The sequence below is a fragment of the Festucalex cinctus genome, chromosome 13, assembly GCF_051991245.1.
Source record: "Festucalex cinctus isolate MCC-2025b chromosome 13, RoL_Fcin_1.0, whole genome shotgun sequence".
In the NCBI taxonomy this organism is placed as follows: Eukaryota; Metazoa; Chordata; class Actinopteri; order Syngnathiformes; family Syngnathidae; genus Festucalex; species Festucalex cinctus.
This window is the reverse complement of record NC_135423.1, coordinates 11,521,080-11,542,594: the sequence shown is the minus strand read 5'-3', so window position 1 is coordinate 11,542,594 and position 21,515 is coordinate 11,521,080. Positions and strand designations below refer to the sequence as shown.

At 41.3% G+C, this 21,515-nt stretch overlaps 1 protein-coding gene and 1 long non-coding RNA gene across 2 annotated transcripts in view; one reads left to right on the top strand and one right to left on the bottom strand.

Annotated features, from left to right (window-relative positions):
• Positions 1-21,515, bottom strand: part of rsrc1 (arginine/serine-rich coiled-coil 1) — a 128,072-nt gene that overhangs the window by 25,395 nt on the left and 81,162 nt on the right. The window lies entirely within an intron of this gene.
• LOC144032789 (uncharacterized) lies at positions 7,746-8,550 on the top strand. The gene is made up of 2 exons (XR_013287793.1): positions 7,746-7,795; positions 8,171-8,550. It is a non-coding gene; the product is annotated as an uncharacterized LOC144032789 (long non-coding RNA).

The following is a 21,515-nucleotide window of genomic DNA, read 5'->3' as shown; positions in this document are numbered from 1 at the left end:
AACGAAGTTACACATTTCGTCTCAAGTTTGAGCATGACGCGCTAACAACAGCACAGCCATCACAGGTGAGGCGGCAAACGAGAACTCAATAAAACAGGATCTTGTTTACTCGCAGGCAGGAAGTGGTCTCCTCTGCGAAAAGTCAGACAGCCACCCTGCCTCTCTCTCCCTCGCAGCTCCTTATCGCGTTGGCATAATGAAATGCTTAAAAGCAAGCCAGGCGGCGGGAGTAAACACTCGTCGGAGCATTTTAAGCATCTCCTCTTCATACCCCACCCCACCCCCACCCAAAACACCCCCTAAATAAAAAATAATCAAGATGTTAAGCAACATTAAAAAATATATAATGTGCCGTGTGGCAGGACTATCAATACCGCCTGTAAATTAATTACATTTCCGTTGTGCGCTGCATCATTTATTTTGCGGGCGGCGAGGCCTCGGCGGAGCCATTCGCCTTTATTGCGATCTCTCCGCTTGATGAGTGAGTTATGTAAAATTGAGTCTCCCAATATCATTACACTTAATGAGTTTAAACTTCAGCAGGGGGAAAAAAAAGGCTGCTGTGTAGTATTTTTTTTTTTTTAAAGGTGGGGTTAAGGCAATATAAGAGTGGGTGGAGAGCACAGGAAAATGTGCGGTTAGGGCACTACTGTGGGAGTCTGACTGTGGATTGTTGCAGAGAGTGTGCTTTGTTTGAAATGCCTCATTGGAAGTGACTGGCTGTATAGCTGCCAAGCAAACATGTTACATAAAATACATACACAGTGTATATATGGTGTGTGTGTGTGCGTGTATATGCGTGCGCGAGGCCACAGGGTGAGCTCGACTGCGCTTCTGGTTTTGTTGACTAATTGGCGTAGACAAAGAGGCCGTCACACTGCTGTTACGGCTGGTTAAGTCTGGAGGTTACGCATCTTTACTAACAATGACTCGACATGGATGAGTGAACCCTCGTCTACCTCCCTCCGCGCGTTTGCGCGCAACATCGGGTGTGCGTTATTGGATCAGTTTAACTCGGCGCTAACAAAGTCCTAATTTAAGAAGCCGAAGGTTGGGGTCAAAAAAGCAACCCAGAAAATTCTGCATCTTGCCTCTGTAATTATAGTGGAAGCTCTATTGGCAAAGCCAAACATGATCCAATCCACCATTTTGTGATCAATAACAATACAGTGGTGCCTTGACTTACACCTTACAAGTTTCATTTTTCATACCCCATTTGAAAAGAATGACAAAAACATGAATCCATTCCAGCGCTACAAAAAAACACACCCAAAAAATAGTAACTTTAAAAAAAAAAGAAGCAAAATAGCTCTCTTTATAAAACCATACTAATAACAAACGTAATGTCAAGACTTTTGCACATCATGATTTTCAGTTTTGATGCCCATTGACATTGTGCTACTTCTGCTGTGTGCACTTTGGCCATCAGGGGGCAGTATACTACATGTATTTCCTTTATTAGAAACTTTTACAACAAAGTGACTCAATAAGTAGTAATAATACCAATATTTAAGACCTGGCCGACTTATCGGTATTAGCTTTTAAAATCAAAATTGTTGACGCTTTTTTTTTTTTTTTTTTTTTTACACAACACAAAACAAAGATGATGACTGCCATAGCGATTCTTCTCTACTGCAAAATCAAACAAATAGTAAAGCACAATGTACAATAATCCAGTCATGTGTTGTGCCCATCTTCATATCTTTATTATTGTAACAGTTAAGGGAACAAAGAATTTTTTATTTTTATTTTTTAAATTAATTAGGTGATTTATCTGTTACTGGAATTTTTGTCAGCCAAATATGGCAGTTGGCCTAAAATAATCTATACTGGTCATCGTATTAGTCATTTATAGCAGATATGAATGTGATGGGGCATCATTTGTGTTCAGATATTGATAATAAAAAAATAAATAATTAAAAAATAATATTGATTAATTTGTCTGTGCTATTTACACAGAACAACACTGTGGGAAAAAGCTTGGCTTCTTTTTCCGTAATCAAAAAAAAAAAAAAAAAAAAAAGTCACATAACGCCAAAAAAAAGCAAAACATGTTCTTCAATATTCAGAATTGAGGTGTCAGTGTCACATGAGCAAAATTCTCAGGTTTTATGCAACTTGGTGTCGTTTTCTACTACAATAGTCTTTGTTTTTAAATATTTATAAAGGTACACTTTTGATTTAACTTTACGTGCAATGCATTTTATTAAGTCATTATTCAATTTTTTTTTTTTTTCTCTTTTTAAACAGTCAATGTTTAAAACTGTGCATCAGGTTAAAGTAACTTACATATTAAATATACTTTTTAAGATGAACACTTAAGCCTACAATGGTACTGTATTTTAGTATTGATTGCGCTACTTGGAGAAAAAGTATTTTTTGGAGGTGGTTACTTAGTATAAAAAGTTTGACAACCACTGGTAAAATGTATGGTATTACACAAGCTAGCAGCAAACTACTATCCGACATTACTGTTCAGCCTGTACGGAGGTCTGTGCTCCACTGTGTGCTCTCGTTGCAGCCAAGAATTTATTTAGCATGCACAGTTTTGTGTTTGTACGAGAACACCTGTGTGTACGTAGGTGCGTGTGTTGCTTTGCTCGGGGCTACAGGGAAGCAGGAAAGAGACGGTGCGGTATTAGAGGTGCGATGTTGGAGAGAAAGGAGGGAAACGGGTCCAGAGACACAAGCGGATAGATGGCAGTCATGTAGGAGAAAGGAAGAACTGACAGCTAGCGGGGCGGGCGGGACAACTAAACAAGCGAGAGAGAAAAGGCCCGCGAACAACATCGGGGGGATTTGACGCCTCTTTAGCGTTGTTTATCCTCCACCTCCATCCCTTCATCCCTTCGCCAACAGCGTCTCTTATCCTCTTCTCCTTCTGTTTTTGCCCTCTACCCACCCCTCCCCGCGTTCGCGCCGTCTCTCGCTCGTCTCTCCAGTCCACCGTGCCTCGGGGCGATAGCAGCAAATCAAACTGTTTATCCATCTCTCATCAGCGCACTTGCCTCGCGGGGCCCCCGGCCCCCTCAAAACAATGAAAGCAGGGCCGAGCGCAGAGCCAGGGATACCATTTAATTACATCAACATGAGCGCTTCTTTAAAAGATGAGCTGCAAAACATAGAGGGGCAAAAGTATTGGGACACACCTCTGACATGAATAAGTCATAGGGGTTGGGCTACCCCTCTTAAAGGGAAAGTCAACCCCAAAATACGTTCAATTTAGTCCTGCTGGTCTGAACGCGACATTTTGATTAATATTGCGCTGGTGGAATATGAGCTAAGCAGCAAAATCCACCTGTTGTTAACCCTCTCAAGGGGCTTGCTGTCGACTAAAGATGGCATCACAGTTCCTCAGGTAACAACGACCAATCACAGCTCATCTGTTTTCTGAAGCCGAATCATGATTGGGATTTGGAATTTTTGATTGGTTGTTGACTTGGCTTTCCCCATTGAAATGAATTGAAATTCCATTAATCTGTTGAAACCTGTGAAAAAAATAAAATAAAAAAAAATTATTTTTTACAGTCCTGTATAAAGTAAATTTATTTATGTATTTATTTATTTATATTTATGCAACATGATGCATGATGATTCATGGTGAATCCTTCTGGTGTGTGCAACTTGGCCACCAGGGGGCAGTTTAATACATTCATGCAGTCACAATCGAAGAAGAGTTTCACAACTACTGTACAGTACTGCAAGTAACTCAGTTAAGTTTTTTTTTTTAGTTTTTCGCAGAGGATCATAAATGCCACCCATATCTCAAGGTACTGTACTTTGACTTTCTGTAGGTATCACAAACATGTGTCCAAATGTACATGACAGCAAATTCCATGCAAAGCAATTGTTGACTGTAGTAAGAGATGCAAATGTTGCATCCATAAAAATATCTTTCTTAGTGGCTCCAGTCCATTATGGGAAATGGTGTGATGGACTTTTATTAAAGCGGGTAATAAACGGTCTTTCACTTCATTTAGTCTGCGTTCCATCTTGGCCCTGTGAAAGGGGCGGAGCATGTCCTGATTATGAGTGTAATTGCAGCTCGGGGGAATCCCTGCCGTGGCTGCCAGAAGATGTTTCAAGCACTATGAAAGAGAGGAAGAAAGTGAGGAAAAAGGCAGGTTGCCATTTTTTTTTAACTTCCTCCCTTCAGAAACTCCTCTTCTATCGCTTCTTTTTCCTCCGCTCTCCTCTTGGCAGGATTAGCGGGGTCTCGTTAGAGGGGAAAATGTAATAACGCTCCCACCAGGTGGAATGGGGCCATTATCAGCCAGGAGATGGATGGGCCGTGTAGGGCCGGCGGGGGCCACGCGCGCGCACGCAATTTAGATTCAATAAACTGGCAAAGCAAGACCCACAATCTGATTTATCTCTTTACACGCTGCCAATGCTCGCTACTTCGATGCTGATTCCCTATTACCGCACGGAGAAGGACTATTCATTGGACGTGTGGCGCGGCGGTCGCAAGGGCTTGTCGGGGAGGGGGCGGGACCGCAGCAAAACAGATCCAGCAGAGGGTTAATGCGTTTTTGCGCAGATAAACAATTAAATCTAAGGCTGAGGTGAGTTATAGAGATATTAAGGGCGGGTAGGGAAAGGAGAGTGCGGCTGTTGCATGGGCCTTAGGCTAGGTGCTGTACATACATAGTGTATTACAAGTGAGAATAGATATCATATTATAGAGTTTGAAAGAGCAGCATCCAGCCCACGTTTTGCAGTAAGTCAATACCACATGTAAAAAAAGCAGCCAGCTGGGGTCAGGGCAACCGTTATTCACTTAGCTCGCATGCGTGTAAACGCAAGAGGGCACACGTGTTGGCGGACATGCACAACGCATCCTGTTTGACTGCGAGCGTGTGGTCGGTCGGTGGGCGTCGTTGGCCGCGGCCGCCAATCAAAACGAGGGCGCGATAGATCAGCCTCGCGGCCAACGACAAACAGAATATTAGAGACTGTGCGCCGCCATTGGAAAAATGTCCCTTCCAATCAGCACGCAAGCCCGTGGACAAGAAACTGAGGACGGCCAGAAAGAGGAGGCGATAAATTCAAGGGATAAGATGGACACAGACACAACAGAAATAGCAGAAATGAGATGATCAAAATTTAAAAAAATATGAAGATGCTTCTCATCAGTTCCGTTCCTATGATGGTAATGTAACCTGGAATTGTACCAAAGTTAAAACGCTGCATATCACTTACTGTATGTATACTAACACGAAAGTCTAATTTTAAACACAGACATGAAAAACACTTTTACATCCTAAATAAACTCTGAGGACTTGATTTACTCTTCTCCGGGTACTCCGGTCTCCTCCCACATTCCAAAGACATGCATGGCAGGTTAATTGGGCGCTCCGAATTGTCCCTAGGTGTGCGTGTGAGTGTGGATGGTTGTTCGTCTCTGTGTGCCCTGCGATTGGTTGGCAACCAGTCCAGGGTGTCCCCCGCCTACTGCCCAGAGCCAGCTGAGATAGGCGCCAGCAGCCCCCGCGACCCTTGTGAGGAATAAGCGGTCAAGAAAATGGATGGATGGATGGACTTGATTTACGAAGATTCCAATTAATGAGCACTAAATTGTGTTTCTATTCACTAATGCACTGCTGGCATCAGGTGCAAAAAATAATGTGGCCATATTCAAAAGATGGATTTGCAATTTAGCTAGCTCTGGTGGGTTTCACTAGGGCCTGGATTAAAATTGATAAAAAAAAAAAAAAAAAAGGTCAGATAGCAGATTGTTTTGTTTTATTGTACATTAAGGCATTACAAAATCAGAATAACATACAAAACAAATCGGCCAATTTTTGCAGATTTTTCTCTCTGTTGTAAAGATAATCAATAGGTAGCAAATCACCAGCAAAAAGTGACGGAACACTTTATTGTACAAACACTCAAATGTTCTAAACTTTAATCATATTTCTCTTCAATCTAAATCAGTCACGCACTAGTTTTTACCAAGAAAAATTGTGGAGAGCGCTGTAAGTGCAAAACTAAGATAGAACTGAAATAAATGAAAGAGGCAAATAAACATTACTGAATTATAGCAAGTAAATCGTTTACTCTGATTATTTTGGGGATGCTAGAAACATAGAAAAGCATAAAAACATGTTTTGTTTGACTGAACTCATCCCAAGAGTGTGGGAAGTGGATGTATATGTTCATTGTGTATAACATTGGATTAAAAACTGTCACAACTGTCACAGTACGCTGAATGACCAAGATGCAAGGAAATTCAGGAATACTAGTGACTGGCTCTGAAGGCCGAAAATGGAATTTCCGAATAGACTGATCATTTTTTGTTTAAAAAATATACATACTAACGGAAAAGTTCCATTCTTCCTGTCGCCTCTCATTTTGCTGGTGCATCGCCTCGCAATATTTCAAGACGCCAAATCAGCCACTGCAATTTGTCCCAGCTTTGATAAATCACATTGCGCCTGACAAATGAATCTATTTGCACCTGTTCCTCGCAAAACATGCAAAATAAACTGAGTGGCAATTTTGCCCGTTTGGCTGACGCAATCCTTGCTGCGCCCGGTTAATAGATCAATTCCACATCTGTTTGTGGAGGCAGGTTACACAGCAGCTCCGGTTGACCTCAAGGAGAAGCACTTCCCAATGCGACCACTGGGTGGCACAGCACACAGTCAGCATGAGCGGGAGGCTTCAGGCAAGGCCTTTCCTCTCAAATGTGTGTTTGCATGTGTTCATCATGTGGCCGCAAAAAGAAAACACCACAGGATATGTCACACATGAATCCAGATTTGAACGACTCACACTATAAAAAGATCAATTAGAGTTGCTGCTGGTGTTGTGGATGTTTTCGAGGAGGAATCAGCGAGTCAATGAAGCAGAGGCGGAAAAACAGGCTGACATGCTGACCTCTGCACCAAACTTGCCAACATCTGAAAGCCACGAGCTGTGAGAGCTTTGGAGTAACATTTTAAGAGCACATTTTGAACTCTTCCATTTTCATCACTCACTGAGCGGAGTGAACTTTTAATCTGGCAAACTAAATGAAATAGAGATGTGAGTGAAAAAAAGAGCACATGATCAAATTAAACTTGAAATAAAGTAATTACATGTTACCAATGTATTTACAATTAACTGCTGGTATGTTTGTCCAATGTAATGTTGAACAAAAGTAAGTCAAATGTATTAAATGGTAAATGGAGTGAGAGCACTTACAGTATCTAGCGCTCCATACCATATGGAGCTTTACAAGGGTTCACATTTACAAGATGGTCAAAGTTCAGGATCACTGAACCCACTCTACCACAGAGCCATGCCACCCCATATTAGGTAGAGATGGGCGAGTACCGACATTACGCCGATAGCTAGCCTTATTTCAAGGTATCGGTACTTGCAATGGCGGCCGATACTGGCATTCTTGTGGCCGTTTTACGATCAGGAAATATAAATGCATTTGTCATGACTAGGGTCATGCAAGGGTTATGCTTACTGTGACTAGGGTCATCTAAGGATTATGTTTACTGTCATGCAAGGGTTATGTTTGGGTCATGACCGTGAGGTCAAGTGTCTGTTTTGAACTGATGTAATCACCATCTAGTTTCAACTGGTAATACGCTATGTGATGTCAGAAGCTATGTGATGTCAGGAATCTTTAATCTCTTTATCTAGTCAACAGCCAATCAGATAATTCCATGTCAGTCCTGTTATCCACATGTCTAGCCACAACCAATCAGATCGATTCACTGTCTATACAAGCTGCCTGAGAAATGTGTGTTTTTGTCAGATTATTACTTCGGTACCTCTGTGCACCTCCACAACCCAGGTTAGCTTAGCGTCTCGTGATTCTTGATACATTCTCGTTTCTCATCTAGTCAAGTGTGTTCCACGCCTCTCGATGTTATGCGAATAAAGAGTTAAAATCTAATTTGTGTCTGCGCTTTTGGCATCCAACCTCAGAACATAACAGCATAAAATTAATGTCAGTTTTCTATATTGGGATATATAAGTTTTTCTTTAAAAATAATCTCTTTTTTTTCCAGTATTTAATTCTCATGAGAACACAACACTTGTTTCAAGACCCTTTCCTCCCTTCAGGTGCAACCTTGACCTTTAGAAGGTGTAGGGTTATGAGCAGGTATCATTAGATCAGTCCATTTTGCAGCAATGTCTTGAAGATGCATGTGGGTGTGTGTTTCAGGTCCGGAACTTCCACCTGCCCTTTGGACGGTCAATAACCCGAGGAATGGCGGGCCGATGAGGACACACGGAAGGGGAAAGTGGGGAGGAAGCAGAGGCCTCCAGCGGTCAGATAGAGATCAGAGCGGGATCTTACTCAGGAGGACCGCGCACCGCCACGGGCTGCGAGCACCACCACACAAAACAATGTGCACGTCCGTACATGCATCCAAACATAACGCGCAGCAGCCTAAGGGGGTGGAAAGCTCCCAACAAAGCGTCTACAATATAGCCACCAGGTTAGAGTTCAAGCTCGAAGCCTCAGTATGGAAATTTCATGCGTAAATTTCATTTGCCTTTGTCGGATTCTGCATGGATATTAAAACATTACATTAGCGTGGAGTGTGTTGTGTGTCTTCTAATTGGCTTTGCCGGGGAGGGTGTGTATGCCTTTCAGACACGGGCTGAAGTTCTGCGAGGAGAACTTTGTCGGAGATGAGTGGGTAAGTGCACATCGCAGGTCTTGAGAGGGCAATCAGAGCAAATCCATAATGCAGGGATCACTCTGTGAAATATTAAAGCATCCCGCGGCCTCCGAATGACATCTCACCCTCGACTTCAACCCCGTCATGTTTCCGCACGCTACTTCCTCTTTGTTATGCCTCTGATTTTTTTTTTCCTCCTTCTCATCTCATTCATGTCCTTCAAATCCTCTCTTTTCTCTTCAAAACAGCATTTAATTCTTGGCATCTGGTGGACTCTGCTATTTTTTTAATTATTTTATTTTTTATCCCACCCTTTGGACTGGATGGGAAACCTGTAGGAAGATATGAAAAGATACACGGAAGACATTTGGCTAATCATGCTAGGCCGGGCTACCTGTTTGAATGGTTAAAAGAGACAAACATGGAGGGTTTGGCTTGTTTCCATACTACTAACGCGCTGGTCACATTTTTTTTCGGGTGAAAGGCGCTTGTTAATGATGATCTGATCATCAATGATGACACCTGAGGTTGTAAAAGACAAAATAACCACCCAAAATAGACATTTAATACAAGATGATGCAAGGAAACTACGACTTTGGCGTTAGAACTGACATCATGGCAACGTCACCATCCTTTACATAAGCTCAATTAAGCAAGCAGCTTTGAGTTTCGCTTTTTCTTTGTGGCTTTTTGACAAATACAGATGTTACATCATAACTTTACTTCAGGTACCTAATCTGAAACCCGATTGAAAATGTTTATATTCATAAATAGAGCTTTTTTTTCTTGCTTTAGTTGACCAAAGATCAAAACTTTAGCTGATGGGAACTGAAGACGGGACACAAACGGTCACACTGGCACCGCTCAACTGGCGTGTACTACGCCACACACAGCAGCCTAATGTGAGATCTCTCAGCCAGCTGTTGCTTCGCTTTGATGTTTCCTCACTCTCTGCATCTCTCAAGCTCACCCATTGTGTAAAGTGGGAGGGGCATGTTTCGCTTGCTTTGTCCCCACGCTTCTCTATCAAAGGCCATCCATGTGGTCAAGTTGTATATTACATTGCACAGTCAACAAATACTTGAAATTCATTAGGATTGTGCTTATCAAGGTCACAGGTGCTGAACATATACATGTTTTTGGAAATGTGAGCGGAAACTGGAGTACCTGAGAAAATAAAAAACATGCAAGCACGGCGAGAACGTAAACTTCACACAGGAGAGCCTGAACTGAGATTTGAGCCCAGAATCTCTTGATTGTGAGGCAGACATGCAACCAATAGCCAGTCACAAGAAGGAGTCATGCCATATCACCACTGAAAAAAAAAAAATCTAATTCTGCATTTCCGTCAACAGGGTAAGTTGATTTCAGCACACTGACAAGTGGGCTGTTTTATGGGAGTTCTGTCCCCAAGTTTTATATACGTTACGAGATTTGGGTATATACTTGTACATCAATTGCCACACAATCAAGTGAGTTAAATGAGCAATACATTTATTTTCTGTAATTCACTAATCCATTTGTTTGCCTCTTCCACTAGCGCTTGCAATTCCATCACTTCAAACTTCCTTTTGCACTCTCACAAATGACAAATTTGTTAATTCCATGACAAAACCCATCAAGCAAAATGCTCTTTCAAATATGGCGGTCTCCACCACTTTTACACATGCTGCCAACAGTGTTCACAATCTCAACACGCAATGAAGAACCCACAATTTAGACGTAGCAAAAGATTGAAGTATTAAATCACGCATCCCACCAACGGCATGCACAATCTGTTAGAGTGAAATATAATTTAGCGCCCGCTATTTGGAATCTCAGTAAATGAGGCCCAGGGAGACTGTAGATCAAAAACCTTGTGCTAAAAACTGATATAGTATCGCATCCACAACAATTTTAGTGCAAAAATATGTATGTGTGTGAGCCTGTGTGTGTGTCCACTTATTCTAGGGTGAACGCACTTGATCACCCTGTTGAATAGTGGAGAATAAACTCAGTCCCCCCCGCTGAAAGCCTGCTGGATTCCATTGTGATGGCACAGCGCTGAGTATGTGTCTTGTGTGTGCGGCGCTAGTAGTGTTGGGGCTGCGCGGCTAAGACCATCAAAACCCTCGCACATGAAAGGTAAACCGGAGCGGCTAATCGGCGTAATGACACAAGGAGGCTGCGAAAGGGGCGGCCACTTAGAAGAAGAGAAAGGCGAGGAGAGGCTCTGGCTGTGTCAATGGGACTCAGCTCAACTGACCACATTACAGGAACAAACACGCAGTGCCACAACAGAGCCACAGGCTTGGTGGTCTCCACCACAACGTGACTGCTCTTTTTGGTGTGGACGTCATGGAGGGCTCGATGTGCATGCATTGTACTTTAAATAAAAAAAATAAAAAATAAAAAAAACAAAAAAACATGAAAACACTATTAAAAGATAAAACTAAAGACCTCCACTCAGGCTTTGAAATCAAAAAGTGAGCAGTCAATTTAGGATTGCGACTCAAGCAGGTAACTGGGTCCATTTTGAATTGTCAGAGTTAAATGTTAATAGTCATAAAATAAAAAAAATAAATAAATAAATAAAATTAAAAAAATAATAATAATAATAATACTATATATATATATATATATATATATATATACTGATTATTAGTTGTGGGAATCTTTTACTGTCTCATGATTCTATTTACAACAATTTTTGATTCAAAATGATTTGACAATGATTTCTGCTTCAATTTATAGATGTGCAAAGAATCGTCATGATCTACTCCAGTCTGACTCGCTCATGCTAATTTGTGCGCTACTTGTGGCACTTTTATTTCTCAAAAGAATGGCTATTCACGCTTCAGGAATATACACAGAGAAGCATCTTAACATTACTCACCGGCATATGCTCTTCCTACGCTGCTTTTATTGGCATAACTTGATCATGATTTTTTTTTCTTCTACACTCTAATGTGGCTAGTGTATCATAACACGCGGGCCCACACTGCCCCTAAGTGGCCAAATCATGTAAAACATGAACAGAGCTCCCAATAAAGGCACACACAAAAAAAGGGCAATGCAGTATAAAGTAATTTAAATAACATTGATTTTGGGACATTTAAATTCAAATCCGAATCGTACTAAATGAAGGAGTTATGAACAGTTCCAAATACCAGTCAGCGTGAGCACAAAACCCCAAGGCCTCTGTAAGAAGCCAAAAAAATATATAAAAGAAAGTGTATAGCACTATGTTCAGCTGTGGTTGTTTTTAAAGTGCTCTATACATTTGAGTTGAGCTGAGCTACACACGATTTAGCACAAATCAGAACAAACTGTATTTTTTATTAAATGCTGACAGTTCCTTGATCAACATGTGGATGACTTAATAGGAAAATGCTCAGGATAATACCAAACCATCATTTAAAAAAACAAACAAAAACAATCAAGGAACACATAATTTCCTTGGCGGAGGTAACTGAATCAGCATTATGACAGTAATAGAAGTTTATTAACATATTGGGGTAAACATGAGGGAGGGGAGTAATGAGAGAGAGAAACAGTGCTGGAGAAATTGGAGTGAGATAAAGACAAACGGAGACAGAGAGAGACAGAGAGAGAGAGAAAAAAAAAAAGAGAGAGAGAGAGAGAGAGAGAGAGTACAAATGACAGCCCCCCCCCCCCCCCCCATCCCGAGAAGACAAACCCCCTCCCCGCCTCTCTCTAGCCCCTTTTCCTTCTCGTCTCTTAATGCTTATTTTCATCGCTTTGCTTAAAATATTGATAATCAATTAGCAGTACGTCTGTTTTGCTACAAGAATGGCTGTCGCGCTCGATCACTCTGTCAGGGCCAATTGGCCGCTCATTCAAAGTTCATCTTTTTCCTGGGCGGCTCTGTGCCTTTGGAGGAGTCATTACGTGCCGAACATAGCCTGAGGTGCAATCACCTATTCTCTTTCATTACCGGCGAGATGGAGAAGGTGAGAGAGATTATTAGAACTTTGGAATGATCACAAAGCTCCACGCCGCCTGTCAGATCCCCCCTACGTGTAATTCATCTGGCCTCGCTCAGTCAGCCCCCCTCTTCCCTCCTCCTCATCCTCTCTCAGCCAGGGGTTTGGCCACAGACATTATTCATGAACATCTGCAGCGCGCTGAATATTCGGCAGCTTTCGCCGTGATGAAAAGGGAGCTGCCCCCTTTAGACTAGAAAATTAACATGCCGGCACAGAGATTACGGACGTTTCATTGCGAGCCCGGCTTTGACACAACGAGACCGGCCGCCACAGACGGTCCAGGCTGGGCTGCCTTTGACAGGCTAGCTCCACAATTGTCTCATTAGAATTGCATAAAACAACCTTTTGGGTGTTTAGACAATTAGGGAGGGAAAAAAAAAAAAAGTCCATTAGGTCGGATAAGTCGACCACAAAAATAGTTAACCCTGAAATTTCGCCAACCATGTTAGGGGCATCCGCAGAGACATTTCCCGCAGATGAGTAAATTTACACGGTGTAATTGTATCCTCTATTGGTGGAAATTTGATACAGAAAAGCTATGAAGCAAGTCAGTCGGCTGTTAGCCATCGGCGCTCACCACAGTGATGGCATATTTGGCTTCCTGATCAATCCCACTCATTTTTTATCTGTCTGAGAATCTGATCCAATACAATTGATTAAAAGTAAATTGATAGTGGCAGATTTAATCGCGCAGGCAAACATTGCTGATAAAAAGATACAATATAAAACATTTTTTAAATAGGTTTTCAAATAGAACATACTGTATGCATTACAGTGTCTGTGTGTATGTGTGTGAGCGGGGCGTTTGATGTAAGCAAATCTGCATTTGAAAGTCTGGGCGTGAGCTGTGGCTAACAGCAGAAGCATTATATTTCTTGTGCTTTACTATTCAATAAATGGATGAAACGTGTACTGGAAACTATGGCTCTCCTTTCTCACATGTGAGGGCATTACAGTAAATATACAGTAAAAACCTACAAAAACAGTCACTTTAAAATAACACGATACAGCGGTGGTACCTACAACAAATTGCGGTATATATATCAAGCTCGTGTCCCATTTATTAAGGCCCTTTTGTATTCATGATCATTCTTCTTAAAGCCCAGTTTTACTTGAGCCGGAAAACTGCATACCAATTTAAAGAAAATTATTGGCCAACGCCAAAAATGAGGAAGCACATACCGAAAACCAAAACAAATAATAATAATTTCTGTATGTACCTTAAAAACGTGGGGCCAATTCCAATTTTTTTTTGCCTAATGTGTCATGTATCTGCTCTTCACGTCAATGTGAACAGTATTTATTTTTTTAATCCAACCAAGGACTCTTTCGACTGTTGATATAAATTCTATTACACTGCATGTTTATAGGGCGGCACGGTGGTGGTTGAGTGTTTAGCACGTCCGCCTCCCAGTACTGAGGACGCAGGTTCAAGTCCAGGCTTCAGCCTTCCTGGGTGGAGTTTGCATGTTCTCCCCGTGTCCGAGTGGGTCTTCTCCGGGTACTCCGGTCTCCTCCCACATTCATGACATGCTTGAACGTTCTGAATTGTCCCTAGGTGTGATTGTGAGTGTGGATGGTGTGCACCGTGTGCCCTGTGATTGGCTGGCGACCAGTTCAGGGTGTACCCCGCCTTCTGCCCAAAGCCAGCTGGGATAGGCTCCAGCACTCCCAGCGACCCTTATGAGGAGTAAGCGGTCAAGAAAATGGATGGATTTATGTTTACACAAAAAAAAACCCCCAGTATGTCGTACTATGCTACCTCAAAAACATACACACTACGTTTGTTGTTTTTTGTGGAACATAATCAAATGTTGAGGGTTGATCCCCACCTTTTGCTTACATAATACTTCCGACTTCAAAGATAGATGCTCAACCTCTGGCGAGAGCCAAAAATGTTCCCCACTAAAGTCTCATTACACCCCCTTCACCTGCGTCTACGGGCCTTTCATTTTCTCCTGTGTGTCTCTCCACATGAAAATGCCGGCAGATAATGGAGGCTATTCCTCTCTCACACCGCGAGGAACGCAACTGGAGTCCAGCCAAGCATCCTCTCCCTCTCTCTCCTGTCGATGAGATGCGCTCTCGCCCAGTGGTGCTTTTGTAACCGTGCCAAGCCTCCGAGAGAAATTGGTTAAAACACCACTGGACAGCCTTTACCTCTGGAAGGTAAAAGGTGCTGCTCCACATCCTTTGGCCTAATATTTGAGCCAAAAGCAACGTTTTTACTGACAAAAGCATTTCACGCACCGTAGAATCATTGTTTGCCAAGATCTTGGATTGATGATGGGAGCGTTTGGACAACCTTACAGTCTCCAACATATCTCAAATACTATCTCAATGGGGTTAGATGTATAAGCTCGGTTCCAGAACCACACTTTCACCGCTGGAGCCCTCAGAATCACAGCAACCATTAATGAAAACAAAAACAAAAACAAAACAAAAAAACATGTCAAACAGTACATCTTAGATAGTCAGCTGACCCTACCTGGTCAGTAAAAACGTTTGATTGTGTAAAATGCTCCTTAAAATTCATTTGTCTTAAATCATTTTCTGCGAGTCGTTTTCAGAACAGTTCTCCACAATTCCAGATGTTTGAGGACAAACACAACAACAACAAAAAAATCTTTTTGTAAGATTTTGATTTCACCAAAAATCGGAATCAGATTTTTTTTGCCAAGTATGTAAAAACACACAAGAAATTTGACTTCACCGTCACAAGCCGTCCGAGAAAGATGAAAAATGACGATGACCAATAGAACAGAACGGGAAGCTTGCCGGTTGACATGAGGAAGGAGGAAAGGTGCAAAAACAAAACAAAAGAAAAACAAAAAACAAAAACAAGGCACAGCATGTTCTCCTTTAGAAGGGAGCACAGTATGGACCTGGAAAAAAAACTTCTCTCTGACCAAAAATTAATGGGCATTGACTATATTGGCAATTGGGAAAAGCTACTTTTTTTGTCAGTTGGCGTTAACAATAATGTTATCTGTTTAGTGAAATCTAGGTGCTGTCTCATTTTGGCCAGAAGAAAAAGCCTGGTGCTCAACTTAAGAGCACTGATGAAAGAAAGGCAGATGAGAACATCAGAAATAGGAGTAGACCCAAAAGAAAAAAAGAAATCAGCTTTCATTGCCTCAAAAACGAGGAACACTTGGAGGCTTCTGACAAGGCTGGAGCAGGACTTTGCGCTGCCCCTCACTGACTGTAAATGGGCAGAGCAAGTTTACTCTGACTGTGGGATCCCAAATGAGATCTGGCAGCTTTGTCAGGCAGTTTGAGGCGCTCAGTGGCAGGGCGGGAATGGCGATGACGGCCTCTTTTTATCTCTAAATCGCTGGCGCGCGCCCGTGAACGCTCTGCAGTTAAGGAAAAGGGGAGCGCAGTTTCAGAAACACTTGTCAAAACAGAATAAAGAAATACAAAAAAGGTCAAAAGTGGAAGAGGGGAGATAGATGCAGAAGGAATATGCCGGGAGATGTTAGGCCTCTCCACTAAGCTTTATAACACCCGACATTCATTCCATGAAATACGGTAGAGCCGCTAAGGTAGTTTTGGGATGTTGGTTAAACTCCATTTTTTTCTCTTCTAACTTCTTAAACTGTCACACAATATTTTAAGTTGAGTTGTCCAAATCCAATCATCGAATTTTCAGCATCAAAATCATATGTTGTCCATCTCAGCAAGCTACGGAGTAACTTTTTTCTTCTTCTTCTTACAACTGACCTAAAACTATGCATGCATCCCAAACTTTTCTTCCATAAAAGACAAACAAGGGAAATAGAAATTGCAACGTGCTGTGAGGAGGGATTGCTAGAATAAAAGGATGCCTCAGTTGTATAATATCATAGTTTAATCCTCCTGATCCCTTCTACCTCGTTCTGCTCGCGTTGTCGTATTTTCTTTTTCAATTTACAGGATTTGTTTCTGTGTGTGACAGCGAGGAGGATGAGGTATAAAATTCATCTTTATCCCGGTTTTGTTGCGTTTGCTCCGCCTTGACAATGCGCAGCAGTAATTAGTCGGCCAGTTTGGTTCCAAGCTTTTCGCCGAGTGCCCCCATTTGCCAACTTTCGCCTTTTGTTCTTGCCACACAATGCCGCCCACTCGCCCGCGGTGTCGTTCTCCCTCGCTCCCTCTCTTCCTTGCTCACACCCACACAGGGCGTTACACAATCTATCCAAATGTGCTTCCATTTAAAACCCCATTACCAAGTCCCTGTTGTTTTGTTCCACGCAATTAAAAAGAAGCGGGCTCTTCATCAGAACTCGGCTTCATTCGTTCTGTCTCTCTTAGTTTTGTTTTTTTTGCCACTGGCTCTCTCTTCTTCTGTGGTTCAGAGGAGTTACTGTGAGTTGGCCAGCTCCACTCCCCCTAATTCTTCAGGTTTTGTTTACATATAGGCTTAGATCGGTCCTATTTGAAAGGGCTCAGTGCCATGCTTCATCCTTAAGCCGCGATAATACCGCTGAGCAACTTCAGCCAAATTGAAATAAGGATACTGCACATAGACACGCTTGAAGCTAGAGAGGTTGACCAATGTTAAAGAGCACTTGCAATGCTACCTTACAAAGTACTGACACACTTAAAGAGGGTCAAAAACTTGGAAGCCTTTTTGGGGGTAATGACTAACTCGCCAAGCTTTACAAGAGTGTCCGGTGGTAATTTCAGACTCTGGATTCTGGACTGTGCAAGCGTGCCCTCATGCACCATGCAGGAAGGGTCTCATTTCAAAGGGGAGCCAAGTAAATGAGAGACAACGGCTAGTAGTGACCACGAGGTCACTAATGGTTGAGGTGTTCATTTCCCGAGTTGAGTAATGACTCATCTACATACTTCAAAAGGTTCAGGGTCTCTGTAACCTGTGCTTAAGACCAAGTGCCAAATCCAACCAATCAACACCACCAAACAACCACATTCTAAAAATAGAATAGTTGAACCAATTTCAAATTACAAATTGCATTCACTTGAATTAAGTTCATCCAAAATTCATCCAAAGTAAATACATTAAAGCAACACTAAGGAACTTTCAGTTTATGTTGATTATGGTGGCGCCATATGGACAAAAGCGGTAATGTTATGCGTGAAGGAAGACAACATTTCCCATAAGGACAAGCGCTTTGTGTCAATTTTGAGCTCACACCAGCGAGTGAAAGCCTGGCCAATGTTGATCCTTGACTGTACTTTAATCCGGGTAGTTTGCCTTTTTCTTTTTTGCCTCCTCGGACAGAACTTTTCAGTTGTTTTGCAGCTTCTGCCAGGAAAGCAGTACCGTGCGTCGACATTCAAATTGACTTCCATATTTGTAACGAATGGGGAAAGTGGGAAGTGACGTATGCAATAAACAATTCAGCACATTTGTAATTTTTTGTGTGGCAGTGTTCCTACCATCCTCCTCAAATTTGCTTAGCGCCAGTGAAAATGATATAGACCCCCCCCCCCCCCCTCCTCATTTTAAGTCGATGTTTCATCAAAAGAGTTATGAAAATATTTTATTAAGTCAGAAACGTTCCATAGTGCTACTTTAAGTGTGATTAAGTTATTCCAAAGTGAATATATTAAGTTTAATGAACTCATAATGAATTGAACTTCATATTCACTTTGGATTAACTTACGGTAATTCAATTCATGTGTTACCTATTAGCGATTTTTTTAAAGTTGGTCAACAATTCAATTTGTAATCAAAAATTGGTTCAACAATTCTCTTTTTAGAGCGCAATAAAAGAACCAACCAACTAACCAACTGACTAACCGACTACTAACAACCAACAAACCAATCAACCCACCAAATTGCAGCCCCAAAGATGTGCTGCTTGCATAATTTAACTAATTTGCTCCCAAAAACGTATAAATACGTTCTATTTTTAATGTATTAAGTGTCCCAAAGACGTTTTATAAATTTGTATTTATGTTTTTTATGCTAGCGCGTACAAAAGGCTTTGATGCAGTCTCTCAACTTCTGAGAGTGGGTGAAAAAGAAAATTGCAGTAATTATAAAAACGGCCAGCAGGTGGCAGCAGAGTATGATAGATCAACCAGGGCCATGATGAAAAAAAGCTGTTTCCCCACAATTCTAAGCATATTTGTGAATAATGATGAAACTTGTACTTCTAATGCTAATTGCTGCAAAACGGAAACAAATAGAAATATACTTTATTTTCCTGATGAAAGAAAAGATGCTAATCTTTCTTTTGGTAGGTACCATGTTTTTATAGCAATAGAACAGAGTATTCTGTGGGCCTTGTAATATCACTCAAAATCCAGTAAAACCGCCGGGCGCTAAGGGAACGGTTGCTTCAGTGAAAATGGCTGGGAGTGAATGAGTTAATCATTTACAACTTATATGAGTATAAAGACTAGCGATTTGACTCACGTAATCGATTATTAAAATAATCGTTAGCTGCAGCCATTAAATGAGTTGTAATTGCAATAAAATGAATTAAATGAAACAGAAACCAATGGAAATACATCATGCTCTGCTTCTTGTTTTGCGGACACCAAACTAGTTGAGGCTGAATCAGCAGTGCAAACTCATAGAACGGATCCATCCCTAGTTAAGACCACAACTTCAAATATTCAGCTGACATATGTCCATATGCACTTATTCAAGGAACATGCACTGACAGGTGAGCCAGTCATCTAAGTGGCAAATTGAAGAAGAGGGTGAGGCGGGCCCAGCCGTCAAATGACAGGTGTGGGGAGGAGGCTCTGGTACTCGTCTCCTGGTGCAGACAGCTCTATAATTCACTCTGGTCAAGACGTTTAGGACACACAATGGCTTTCAAGTGCTGCGGCAGCCCTGGCTGCGCGTGCCAGAAAGTGAGCACACTCTATATAACATGACAAGTAGCTAATGTCAGTTTACTAAATCCCAGAGTTGGATGGAAATCCAAGTAGGTTTCAAGCATTTTTCTCATTGATACTTCAACTTAGAATGAAAATTGTCAATGTACACCCTCACCCACTGAAACAACATATTGGCTTTATTGATCTCTATTTAAAGCTCTCCAATAATAAATTGGGGCCCCAACCAAAAAGGAAGCGAAAAAGAGGCTTAAAGCTGCTAATTGAGTTAGTGCTGAGAGGAAGCTATTGATCAGAAGCATTATGGGAAATTAAAAAGACCAACAAAATTGGATCAAAGTCAATTAAGGACATGGAAGAGATGATCACCCCTTGACACACACATAGAAACAGTATGACATATGTAGTAAATTTTAAGAACATTTGTAGAATCTTGTTAAATAAAAAAAAAAAAAGCAAAAAGACTATGCAGCATTTTGCTCAGGACCTGTGGATGGGGTCCACTGGGGGAATGAATAAAGCAATGGGGCCCCGGCTGGTTCATGTGGTTCATCTATTAGTGCCCCGAGACCAGCGTAATCTGGTCCCCCTGCTCCATCCCACCAGCGGGCCCTCAAGGCTCCCAGCCTTCTGCTGGGGGGCTGCTTTGTGTCTAATTACCAGCTCCCAAGATGATGCAAACATATAACAGGAAACAAAATCAATCAATCAAATGCTTTTGCATTGCAACCTTTACCTTACACATTACCAATTGTTTAAATTTTGAAGTGGAAAGCAAACAGTTGCACCTGACAGCTAATATCAATGATTAGTTGACATTGACTAGAATGTCATCACAAATAAGTAAATAAATAAATAAATAAATAAATAAATAAATAAATAAATAAATAAATAAATAAAATAGAAATTGATCTAAAATATATTTCAAACATTAAATCTAAAAAATAAATATAAATTGCAGTAAAAAATAATATATATACATACATAAATAAATAAATAAATAAAGGTAAAAATCTAAAGATAAATACAAAAATAAATAAACATGATTCAAAAAATAAAAAAGAGGGAGAGAGAGAGAGAGAGAGAGAGACACTATTGATTTGTCAAACTGATCAATAAATATTAACTATGTAGACTTGTATATTATTGGTCTATAGGTATATTCTTTTTTTGTGTACTTTTTTTTGTATGTGACAGGGTTGATAGGGGATTTGAGTTTTTTACGGGGTGGGTTTTTTCTGTTTTTCTGTTGTAATTTCTATTATTGTTGTATTGTTTGAATTGAATTGCAATAAATATATTGAACACAATAAATATGATGTATAACTAAACTATTATACTAAACTGAACTATTATATATAACTATTACGCCCATCCCTTACATCTCAAGTCTTAAGGCAAAACCTTAATAGTTTTGTACGTTTTCAACTGTATCATCAAAAAGTCAACTGTTGCTTTAAAGAGGGAACATTTCTGTGTCTTAAATTAAGCTAGTTGTTAGACGCAAGAAAGCCACAAACACACACCCTATATCCACTTAAAATAAAGTTAGCTACATCAACTCTACATTGTGGCCCAATCTACTTACACAAGCAAATCCAGGTCTTACATTACACTGAAATAAGCGGCGGATATTGGCAGAATGGGCTTACCCGGGCATTGTTCTGACTGGGCTTTTCTGAGGGAATTTTACGGCCTCGGATTGTTTCAAGAAAGACTACAAAAAAAAGTAGTAGTTGGCTTCCATCTTGAGAAAGAGTTTGGTGGGTATTGGAGGAGGTGTTAAGATGATTTGCGAGCCCTTTCTCCTATCAGATCATCTAAAATGTGAGTGATTACACCGGTAATCAGCCGCAAGCCGACGCTGGCACAGTCTGCCTCGACGAGATAAAGGGAGAGCGACAAGAGTTAAGAACGGAGAGAATGAGACCTGAGAGAGACAACAGGAAAGCGGGAGGAAGGTGGCAGATTATCACACGCCGGGACGACCATTCTCGCGCCTGTGCAGCTTTTCTCCGTCTCGTACATTGTTTCTATGGGGAGACGTGTTTGTTGCGGGCCAAACAAATAGCTGACACTGCCTCATCAA